This window comes from Schistocerca cancellata, chromosome 3, assembly GCF_023864275.1.
Source record: "Schistocerca cancellata isolate TAMUIC-IGC-003103 chromosome 3, iqSchCanc2.1, whole genome shotgun sequence".
Taxonomy (NCBI): domain Eukaryota; kingdom Metazoa; phylum Arthropoda; class Insecta; order Orthoptera; family Acrididae; genus Schistocerca; species Schistocerca cancellata.
This window is the reverse complement of record NC_064628.1, coordinates 801,458,583-801,470,641: the sequence shown is the minus strand read 5'-3', so window position 1 is coordinate 801,470,641 and position 12,059 is coordinate 801,458,583. Positions and strand designations below refer to the sequence as shown.

At 45.5% G+C, this 12,059-nt stretch overlaps 1 pseudogene; it reads left to right on the top strand.

The window, feature by feature from the left end:
- The first annotated feature begins 1,085 nt into the window (after positions 1-1,085).
- On the top strand, positions 1,086-1,203 carry LOC126177443 (5S ribosomal RNA; annotated as a pseudogene).
- The last annotated feature ends 10,856 nt before the right edge of the window (positions 1,204-12,059 follow it).

Genomic DNA, 12,059 nt, shown 5'->3' with positions numbered 1-12,059 from the left:
AATTTGTTAACATCGAGTAAAGATTTAAGTGTCAGGAAGTCGTTTCTGAAAGTATTTGTATGGAGTGTAGCCATGTATGGAAGTGAAGCGTGGACGATAAATAGTTTAGACAAGAAGAGAATAGAAGCTTTCGAAATGTGGTGCTACAAAAGAATGCTGAAGATTAGATGGGTAGATCACATAACTAATGAGGAGGTATTGAATAGAATTCGGGAGAAGAGGAGTTTGTGGCACGAGTTGGCTAGAAGAAGGGATCGGTTGGTAGGACATGTTCTGAGGCATTAAGGGATCATCAATTTAGTGGGTAAAAATCGTAGAGGGAGACCAGGAGATGAATACACTAAGCAGATTCAGAAGGATGTAGGTTGCAGTAGGTACTGGAAGATGAAAAAGCTTGCACCGGATAGAGTAGCATGGAGAGCTGCATCAAACCAGTCTTAGGACTGAAGACCACTACAACAACGTATCGGTTGTAAGTAAGGAAGAGGCCGGGATCAACTCTTCATAACAGGAAGACCCAAGTTCTGAGGTAGGAAATTAGAGAATTGGAGAAAAATTTTCTGTATTTTGGATTTCGGACAACTGCATAGTGGCGTTCATTAAGGAACTTCCAAAAGTCAAGTATACATTTCTCGCCATCAGCAAATAAGTAGTGCGCTGCGTGTCCACGAATCCACCTCACAGAGTTCGTTGCATTCGAACTTCACAATGTTCCACGGTCCCCATCCACTAGTATACCTTGTCTGCCTGGTCTTAGTGTAGCTGTAGTTGTTTGGTTGTTCCTTCGCGTTTCCAGTTCACGTCCACGTCAGCAACAGCAGACTTGAGCAGCATTAGAAGGGTTGAAATGTCCTCAGGTGACACCAAATCTCTAGATTCGAAGCTATTGAGCTTTCCAGACCGATCCGTTCTGCTGTTACCGCGACTATACTGACAACACGATTATTTTATTTATTTATTTATTTGCACTTTTCACTGCCACCTCTGAGGGAGGAGGACAGGCTCTTTGAGGGCACGCTGTATCCCTTTTCAGTCATAGGGGTCTTACATATTATTTATTTTTTATCACAATTTATGTTTCTTGCTCCAACGGCCTTGCCGCAGTGGTAACACCGGTTCCCGTCAGATCACCGAAGTTAAGCGCTGTTGGGCTGGGCTAGCACTTGGATGGGTGACCATCCGGTCTGCCGAGCGTTATTGGCAATCGGGGTGCACTCAGCTCTTGTGAGGCAAACTGAGGAGCTACTCGATTGAGAAGTAGCGGCTCCGATCTTGGAAACTGACACACGGCCGAGAGAGCGGTGTGCTGACCACATGCCCCTCCATATCCGCATACCGTGACGCCTGTGGTTGAGGATGACACGGCGGTCGGTCGGTAACCCTTGGGCTTTCATGGCCTGTTCGGGAGGAGTTTCGTTTCTGTTTTATTTTTCGTCCAAGTGCATTCGTCATATATGGCTTACAATTTTATTACAACATATATTACTATATATTCTTTTATTTAAGGTAAAGGTTATTATAAGATAAGGTAGTTTTTAATGAAAAATAAAACACATATGTAGATATTGGTAATACAAATGAGTAGTGTAAGTAAGGACATGAAAACATCCCCCAGGCTGTGGCTAAGCCATGTCTCCGCAATATCCTTTCTTTCAGGAGTGCTAGTTCTGCAAGGTTCGCAGGAGAGCTTCTGTTAAGTTTGGAAGGTAGGAGACGAGGTACTGGCAGAAATAAAGCTGTGAGGACGAGGCGTGAGTCATGCTTGGGTAGCTCAGTTGGTCGCCGGCACGGTATCTCAGCGTGCTCCGTCAGAAGGCTGCGTGCACTATGTAAGAAAAAAAAAAAAACTGAGTCAAGAAATCAAAGATTAAATGAACGGATGTCTTGTGACGTCCGCCAGACCAAACGCAACGAACTACACGGAAAAAAAAAACAGTTGGTAGAGCGCTTGCCCGCGAAAGGCAAAGGTCCCGAGTTCGAGTCTCGGTCCGGCACACAGTTTTAATCTGCCACGAAGTTTCGTATCAGCGCACACTCCGCTGCAGAGTGAAAATCTCATTCTGGAAACATCCCCCAGACAGTGGCTAAGCCATGTCTCCGCCATATCCCTTCTTTCGGGAGCGCTAGTTCTGCAAGTTTCGCAGGAGAGCTTCTGTTAAGTTTGGAAGGTAGGAGACGAGGTACTGGCAGAAGTAAAGCTGTGAAGACGGGGCGTGAGTCGTGCTTGGGTAGCTCAGTTGGTAGAGCGCTTGCCCGCGAAAGACATAGGTCCGGAGTTTGAGTCTCGGTCCGGCACACAGTTTTAATCTTCCAGAATTTTCTTAGGTAAGGACATGTATATAAAAAGGTTGAAGTTGTATAAATAAGGTGTAATTTAAAAGTAATTTGGTAGTATTGAATGGTAAGTTACGTGGCTGATTTTCTTAATCGTTATACATACAGGGTGTTACAAAAACGTACGGCCAAACTTTCAGGAAAGATTCCTCACACACAAATAAAGAAAAGATGTTATGTGGACATGTGTCCGGAAACGCTTAATTTCCATGTTAGAGCTCATTTTAGTTTCGTCAGTATGTTCTTCCACCAACGGTCAATGGAGCATGTTATCATGATTTCATACGGGGTACTCTACCTGTGCTGCTAGAACATGTGCCTTTACAAGTACGACGCAACATGTGGTTCATGCACGATGGAGCTCCTGGACGCTTCTCAACAACAGATTCGGTGACCGATGGATTGGTAGAGGAGAACCAATTCCATGGCCTCCCCGTTCTCCTGACCTCAACCCTTTTGACTTTCATTTATGGGGGTACTTGAAAGCTCTTGTCTACGTAACCCCGGTACCAAATGTAGAGACTCTTCGTGCTCGTAATGTGGACGGCTGTGATACAATACGCCATTCTCCAGGGCTGCATCAGCGCATCAGGCATTCCATGCGACGGAGGGTGGATGCATGTATCCTCGCTAACGGAGGACATTTTGAACATTTCCTGTAACAAAGTGTTTGACGTCACGCTGGAACATTCTTTTGCTGTGTGTTTCCATTCCATGATTAATGTGATTTGAAGAGAAGTAATAAAATGAGCTCTAACATGGAAAGTAAGTGTTTCCGGACACATGTCCACATAACATATTTTCTTTCTTTGTGTGTATGAGGAATGTTTCCTCAAAGTTTGGCCGTACTTTTTTGTAACACCCTGTATATTTCGGTAATCTGTGGTAGATATCAGATTCCGAGCGTAGTTGTTTTAGAATATGTTTTGAATACAGCAGTGTTCATTTGTAGGTGGTGTTGCGTCTTTTCCTTTGGTATTTTCAATTTTAATTGACATTTTAAATGGTCCTTCAGAGGGGAGTGTTCGGTATTGACAGGTGTTTGATGTCTGATGATTTCTTGTGTTGGTGTGTTGTGTATGCGTGGTTGTGATTGTGTTTGTAGTTAATCCATTATTTTTTCGTTTCGGTCAGTTGCGTTTTCGATCAGGGGTTGCACGATTGGGACGACTTCAGGGAATATTTTGGCTGTGATTTGCGCTATTGTGGGTGAGGGTACTATGTATTTGTACTAAGGTTTTCTGTTTTCTCTGTCGTTTATGGTGAGAATATGCTCCATGTCTGGCCTTGTGTGGAGTACGTGTTTGCCGTATGAGCCAGAGCATTCTGGTTTGCAGTGGTTCTATACCTGTGTTTGTGCACACTTCATTTCTGAGGGTTGTGGGAGGTACGAGGGTCACTCCAAAAGAAATGCACACTATTTTTTTTAATCCATCTTTTTTTCTACACGTTTGAAAGTTTTACAATGTGTAGATACATTCTTTAGGAACTATATTTTCATTTCTCCACATAATTTCCATCCCTCTCAACTGCGTTACGCCATCTTGGATCCAGCACCTGTATACCCGCACGGTAAAATTCTGGACTAACCTGTTAGAGCCACTACTGTTTGGCGCGTGGACAAGGGAGTCATCATCTTCAAACCTTGTTCCACGAAGAGAGTCTTTCAGTTTCTAAAAAAGATGACAGTCACATGGAGCCAGGTCAGGACTGTAAGGCGGGTGTTTCAGTCCTATCCATCGGAGTTTTGTGATCGCTTCCATGGTTTTTTGACTGACATATAGCCGTGCATTGTCATGCAACAGCAAAATCTCCTGCTTTTGCCGATGTGGTCGAACACGACTCAGTCAAGTTTGAAGTTTCGTCAGTGTCGTCACGTATGTATCAGATGGTGGCTGCACTTGGCATGATGTCCACAAGCAAAAGTCCTTCGGAATCGAAAAACACCGTAGCCATAACTTTTCCAGCAGATGGTGTGGTTTTGAATTTTTTCTTCTTGGGTGAATTTGCATAATGCCACTCCACTGATTGCCTCTTCGTATCTGGTGAAAAATGATGGAGCCATGCCTCATCACCTGTCACAATTCTTCCAAGAAATTCGTCTCTACCATTCTCGTACTGTTCCAAAAGTTCGCTGCATACCATTTTTCTTGTTTCTTTGTGAGCCACTGTCAACATTCTGGGAACCCACCTGGCACAAACCTTTTTTAACAACAACACTTTCAGTATTCTGCGAACACTTCCTTCCCCTATCCCAACGTAGCGTGACAATTCGTTCACTGTGATGCGTCTGTCAGCAGTCACCAATTCGTTAACTCTCTGCACATTGTCTGAAGTGTGTGCACTATACGAGGCCTGCTGCTGCGAGGACAATCCTCAAGATTGCCGTGCCCGCTTTCATCACGTAACCTGCTTGCCCACCGACTAACTGTACTGCGGTCGACAGCAGCATCTCCATACACCTTTTTCAACCTCTTGTGTATGTTTCCCACTGTCTCTTTTTCACAGTACAGGAATTCTATGACAGCACGTTGCTTCTGACGAACGTCAAGTGTAGCAGCCATCTTCAAGACATGCTGTGACGGCGCCACTCACGGGAACGGGTTGAAGTAAGTTTTAAAACAAGCGGGAATGATGTATCTCCACACTGTAAACTTTCACACATGCAGAATAAAATCTGTATTTTTACAAAAATTGCGTGCATATCTTTTGGAGTGACCCTCGTAGTTTAGTGATGTTGCGCGTAAATGTTCTCTCTCTTCTGAAGAGTTTTTCCGCGAGCTGAGCCTTTATTCCCCAGAGTGGGGTGACTGCATACTCCAGTAATGGTGTTCCGAATTTTGTATATGTATGTAGGGTTGTTTCGTCGCTGCAGTCTTGGAAGCGTCCTTGTACCTGTCTTATTAAATTTCGTCTGCGTCGTGTTTTGTTCTGTAAGTGATACCGGTGTGTTTTCCAGGTAAGGTGTCGGTCTATATGTACTCCTAGGTATCTGGCTGAGTTGTTTAGTGTGAGGGGCGTGTTCCATAGCGATAGTTGAATGTCGTCCTCTTACTGTCTTTTTTTTCTCAAATGCCTGTGTTGGCAGAGAACTGTTTGTGTTTTGTTGGGGTTGGGGTGAATTCGCCATTTGGTCAGCCATTGCTCTAGTCGTGTGAGGTAATTGCTCCTCTTTCGTTGTACGGTGATTGTTTTCAGTTCTGTGCACCATCGGCTGTACTACACTACTGTCCATTAAAATTGCTCCATCAAGAAGAAATGCAGATGATAAACGGGTATTCATTGGACAAATATATTACAGTAGAGCTGACACGTGATTACATTTTCACACAATACGGGTGCATAGATCCTGAGAAATCAGTACCAAGAACAACCACCTCTGGCCGTAATAACGGCATTGATACGCCTGGGCATTTAATCAAAGAGAACTTGGATAGCATGTACAAGTACAGCTGCCCATGCAGCTTTAACACGATACCACAGTTCATCAAGAGTAGTGAGTGACTGGCGTATTGTGACAAGCCAGTTGCTCGGCCACCATTGACCAGACGTTTTCTATTGGTCAGAGATCTGGATAATGTGCTGGCCAAGGCAGAAGTCCAACATTTCCTGTATCCAGAAAGGCCCGTATAGGACCTGCAACATGAGGTCGTGCATTATCCTGCTGAAATGTACGGTTCCAAAGGGATCGAATGAAGGGTAGAGCCACGGGTCGTAACACATCTGAAATGTAACGTCCACTGTTCAAAGTGCCGTCAATGCGAACAAGAGGTGACCGAGACGTGTAACCAATGGCACCCAAACCATCGCGCCAGGTGATGCGCCAGTATGGCGATGACGAATACACGCTTGCAATGTGCTTTTGCCACGATGACACCAAACACGGATGCGACCATCATGATGCTGTAAACAGAACCTGGATTCATCCGAAAAAATGTTTTGCCATTCGTGCACTCAGGTTCGTCGTTGAGTACACCATCGCAGGCGATCCGGTCTGTGATGCAGCGTCAAGGGTAACAGCAGCCATGGTCTCCGAACTGATAGTCCATGCTGCTGCAAACGTCGTCGAACTGTTCGTGCAGATGGTTGTTGTGTTCGTGCAGATGGTTGTTGTCTTGCAAACGTCCCCATCTGTTGACTCAGGGATCGAGACGTGGCTGCACGATCCGTTACAGCCATGCGGATAAGATGCGTGTCATCTCGACTGCTAGTGATACGAGGCCGTTGGGATCCAGCACGGCGTTCCGTATTACCCTCCTGAACCCACCGATTCCATATTCTGCTAACAGTCATTGGATCTCGACCAACGCGAGCAGCAATGTCTCCATACGATAAACCACAATCGCGACAGGCTACAATCCGACCTTTATCAAAGTCGGAAACGTGATGGTACGCATTTCTCCTCCTTACACGAGGCATCACAACAACATTTCACCAGGACAACTGCTGTTTGTGTATGAGAAATCGGTTGGAAACTTTCATGTCAGCACCTTGTAGGTGTCGCCACCGGTGCCAACCTTGTGTGAATGCTCTGAAAAGCTAATCATTTGCATATCACAGCATCTTCTTCCTGTCGGTTAAATTTTGCGTCTGTAGCACGGCACCCTCGTGGTGTAGCAATTTTAAATGCCAGTAGTGCATCTGCATTCAGACCTACGGTTTCCGTTCGTGGCCCAGCTCCCCGTCTCCTTTTATACTGCCGAGTCCTCCTCTCGTGAATGGTAACCTTTCCTTTAGTGAGGGAAAAGGGCTCAGGGTGCGAGTGAACCGCCTAGACTATTACCCTCTCCCACAAACCATACGGTGACCTTGAAGAGTACGGATGTAGATGTACGAGGAAGTTGCCCCGCTTAATCCTCGTCTGTGAAGCGATCGCTTCACGAAAACAGTAAACGCTGACGGAGCCTGCGACATCGTGGGAAAACCAGCAGCCATGCTCCAGAAACGAGGGCAGGTTGGCGCTCTGTCCACGGAAGAGCTGCACTTCTTGCCTCCGGCCGTTGGCAGAACTGGGTAGTCCAGCGCGGCAGCTCCTGAAATACACACACACACACACACACACACACACACACACAGACACACACAAGCGTCGCGGACGCCCGCTTCGGCGCTCCGCTGCACAAAGACCTCCCTCGGAGCCCGTGACGCGCGAAACGATTGGTCAGCGTTTTCGCGGCCAGCTGTCTGTTTCCTGCTGTACATGCGTATTTATTCTCCACGGTAAAAAAAAAAAAAAGAGAGAGGGAAGAAGAGGAGGAGGAGGAGTGGGGGCTTGGCAGGGTGGCGGAATCAGCGGCCTGGGACGGCGGCGTCCAAGGGTAGCCCGGGGAACCATTCACACCCCCGACAAGGCAGATAACGAGCGTGCTGCGGCAGCGGACAATGGCGCGCCGATGTAGTAGACTCGCGCCGGCCCGCGCACGGGATGTCACAGAATTCACATCAACTCTCTTTTCTTTCAGCCCCAAAGGGGACGCTGGAAGCAGATTTTTTGAAGCTGTATCTGCCGCCAAACGCCCCGCCATCCCTCCCGCCTACATCACCCTTCCATGCTTCAGCCGTATCTGCTTCTATTGTTTGGCTTGCTCGTAACGCTGCGTCCATCAGGGTTGCGTCGGACTTTTTTTTAATTCTTTTTGTACTAACTGATGGCCGCGCGGAGTTATGAAAACAGACATCGAAGCACAGCTTACGAGAGATCGGCTGCTGTTAAATAAACACAGTGCTGGTAACGAATATTTGAATATTCCTCCAGCCAACGACTGCGACACTCGTTGTCTTTCGACAATTCGACCGCTCGATAGAAAATTTGACAGTAATCGCAGGGAGACTTCATAATTTTCTAGCGAAAAATACTGTTTCTACATCTACATCCATACTCCGCAAGCCACCTGACTGTGTGTGGCGGCGGGTACTTTGAGTACCTCTATCGGTTCTCCCTTCTATTTCGGTCTCGTATTGTTCCTGGAAAGAAAGATTGTCGGTATGCCTCTGTGTGGGCTCTAATCTCTCTGATTTTATCCTCATGGTCTCTTCGCGAGGTATACGTAGGAGGGAGCAATATACTGCTTGACTCCTCGGTGAAGGTATGTTCTCGAAACTTCAACAAAAGCTCTTACCGAGCTAATGAGCGTCTTTCTTGCAGAGTCTTCCACTGGAGTTTATCTATCATCTCCGTAACGCTTTCGCGATTACTAAATGATCCTGTAACGAAGCGCGCTGTTCTCCGTTGGATATTCTCTATCTCTTCTATCAACCCTATCTGGTACGGATCCCACACTGGTGAGCAGTATTCAAGCAGTAGGCGAACAAGTGTTTATCGTAACCTACTTCCTTTGTTTTCGGTTTGCATTTCCTTAGGATTCTTCCAATGAATCTCAGTCTGGCATCTGCTTTACCGACGATCAACTTTATATGATCATTCCATTTTAAATCACTCCTAATGCGTACTCCCAGATAATTCATGGAATTAACTGCTTCCAGTTGCTGACCTGCTATATTGTAGCTAAATGATAAGGGATCTTTCTTTCTATGTATTCGTTGCACATTACACTTGTCTACATTGAGATTCAATTGCCATTCTCTGCACCATGCGTCAATTCGTTGCAGATCCTCCTGCATTTAAGTACAATTTTCCATTGTTACACCCTCTCCATATACAACAGCATCATCAGCAACAAGCCTCAGTGAACTTTCGATGTTATCCACAAGGCAATTTATGTATACTGTGAATAGCAACGGTCCTACAACACTCCCCTGCGGCACATCTGAAATCACTCTTTCAAGAGAAGATCGACTTTTGACTGGGCCCTTGTAACATTTCTGTCTCTTGAGGCCATTAGTGCTTTTTTGTAAGCCAAAGCATCTTCCATGTAATAGCTGACAGCTGACGTCCCATAAAAATGTTTATCAGCGTTTGCGACAAAGACAAATTACCACCTGTAGGGTTACATATATTTAACATATTCTTAGATGGAGAAATTCCTTTGTGTACCTGGGAAATTTAATGACATGGAACGGAAGCTGTACGGAAGAAACACGAAGGATATGTATGAGAAAGGGTGAGCATCTGACAAGGTGGAACAGCTGCCAACAGCTAGAAGAACGACAAATGGAGCTGAGGAAATGATCTGCTAAATGTTATGTCAGGAATTTAGTCATATCGTGAACAGTTAAAAAGAAAAAGAGAAAGATATTTACTAAGTTTTGAAATGCGGCTACGAAGAAGAATGCTTAAGATGAAGTGGGCTGATAAACTTAGGAAGAGTAAAACAGAAGTGGTTACTAGCGTTCCACAAGGTATGTTATAGGCCCTTTGCTGTTCCTTATCTATATAAACGATTTGGGGGACAATCTAAGCAGCCGTCTTCGGTTGTTTGCAGATGACGCTGTCGTTTATCGACTAATTAAGTCATCAGAAGATCAAAACAAACTGCAAAACAATTTAGAAAAGATATCCGAATGGTGCGAAAATTGGTAGTTGACCCTAAATAAGAAACTGTGTGTGCCAAAAGGAACTCGTTCGGTTACACGATAAATCAGTCTAACATAAAAGCCGCAAATTCAACTAAATACCTAGGTATTACAATTACGAACAACTTAAATTGCAAGGAACACATAGAAAATGTTTGGGGGAAGGCAAACCAAGGACTGCGTTTTATTGGTAGGACACTCAGAAAATGTAGCAGACCTGCTAAGGAGGCTGCCTACAATACGCTTGTCCGCCCTCTTTTAGAATATTGCTCCGCGGTGTGGGATCCTTACCAGATAGGACTGATGGAGTACATCGAAAAAGTTCAAAAAAAGGCAGCACGTTTTGTATTATCGCTAAATATTGGAGAGAGTGTCACTGAAATTATACAGGATTTAGGCTGGACATCGTTAAAAGAAAGGCGTTTTTCTTTGCGACGGAATCTTCTCACGAAATGCCAATCACCAACTTTCTCCTCCGAATGCGAAAATATCTTGTTGGCTTCATCCTACATAGGGAGAAACTATCACCATGATAAAATAAGGGAAATCAGAGCTCACACGGAAAGATATAAGTATTCGTTCTTTCCGCGCGCTAAATGAGATTACAATAATAGAGAACTGTGAAGGCGGTTCGATGAACCCTCTGCCAGGCACTGAAATGTGACATTCAGGGTATCTATGTTGATGCAGATGAACGTCGATATCGGGGCGCAATACCACCTACTGGTAAAATGCGCCTGCGATTCTCTTCATTATAAACCGAAGTTAATATATCGGTGTGTCTTGAGAAGACATGCAGGATGCTTTGCAGACGTATGGGCGAACCGTACCGTCAAATCAGCGAGTTGAAACAGGGCGCATTACTGGCATCAGAGAATGTGATGCATGCATCCGGGAAATTGCTGATCGTGTGGGAGGAAGTGTTTAGACAGTGTGACGAGTGTGTTTCGAATGGTTCACGGAAGGCCGCAAAACAGCACGAGATGGGTCGGGTCGCATCACCCAGACCACCACCGAGATGATGGACACCTCATCCAAATGGCGCTGCATGGCAGATCTGCAATGTGCTTGGCTTTGGTGGAACAGTGGAACACATCGTACACTATCAGGGGTGACAGCCTTTACGTGCGCGTCGTCCACTTCTCCGCCTACCTTGACGAATATGTAGAAACATGTTAGACGGTAACAGTGTATAAAACGACGTCACTGAGGACAGGGAAGGCACCAGATAGTGTTTTCGGAGGAATCCAGGTTCTGTTCGCTGAAATGATGGCGGTATTTTGGTTTGCCGAGGACAGGGGATGCGACATCACAGTGACTGCATTCGCACAAGACATACAGCGCCAACTCAAGGCCTTATGGTCCGGGGTGCTACTCGGTACAACAACAAATCACAGCTGGTGCCTGTTCAGGGCACTGTTATCAGTGTGACCTACGTGAATGATATCCTGCGACCCGTAGCCATACACTTTCTGCAAGACACCCCAGGCGCCATTTTTCAGAGAGACAGTACACGATCACATGTTGCTGCACGAACACATGCCTTCTTGGTGTCACAGGATGTCAGCTTTTGCTGTGGCCCGCCAGATCACGATACTTCTCGGTAACTGAAAATGTGTGGGATATGGTGTAATGGCGGGTCCAGTTCTGTGACCCAATGCCAACCACCACAGGTGAACTTTGGAACCACCTGAATGCAGCATGGATGGCTATGCGACAGAACACCATTCGCGCCTTACACGCAACGATGCCATCACGCATGAAACATGCCCTTGACGGACCCTGTGCCTACTAGACAACAGGACACATGCTGAACAGAGGTGACTGAAATGCTAATCATTTCTGCAGAAAAAGCTAATGTACATGTCCTGTGAATGTGAACGTCCTGTCTCTATCAGTTCAAGGTGTTCTGTTTTTCTGAACATGAATGTATCTGCTCAAACACCAGAGATGGTGCACCTGACGGCTCTTAGGAGAGACCACGTACAGTAAAGGAAATAAGTATTTATACACTAGAGCGTGGAAAAGTAAACTGCCTTTATTGACAATATGAAACCAAAAACACTAATTGGATGTGCACTATACTATGGTATACAGAACGAGAATGAACAAGCTTTTATAAAACAAAATACAAAAATCTCTGCCAAGTTCTCTACTGCGCTGAGAATTAAGTATTCACACACCAACAGAAAATCACACTTCTAACAAAGCCAGAACATGTGTAATACCTCGCTCGTATGCATACCTTTCCG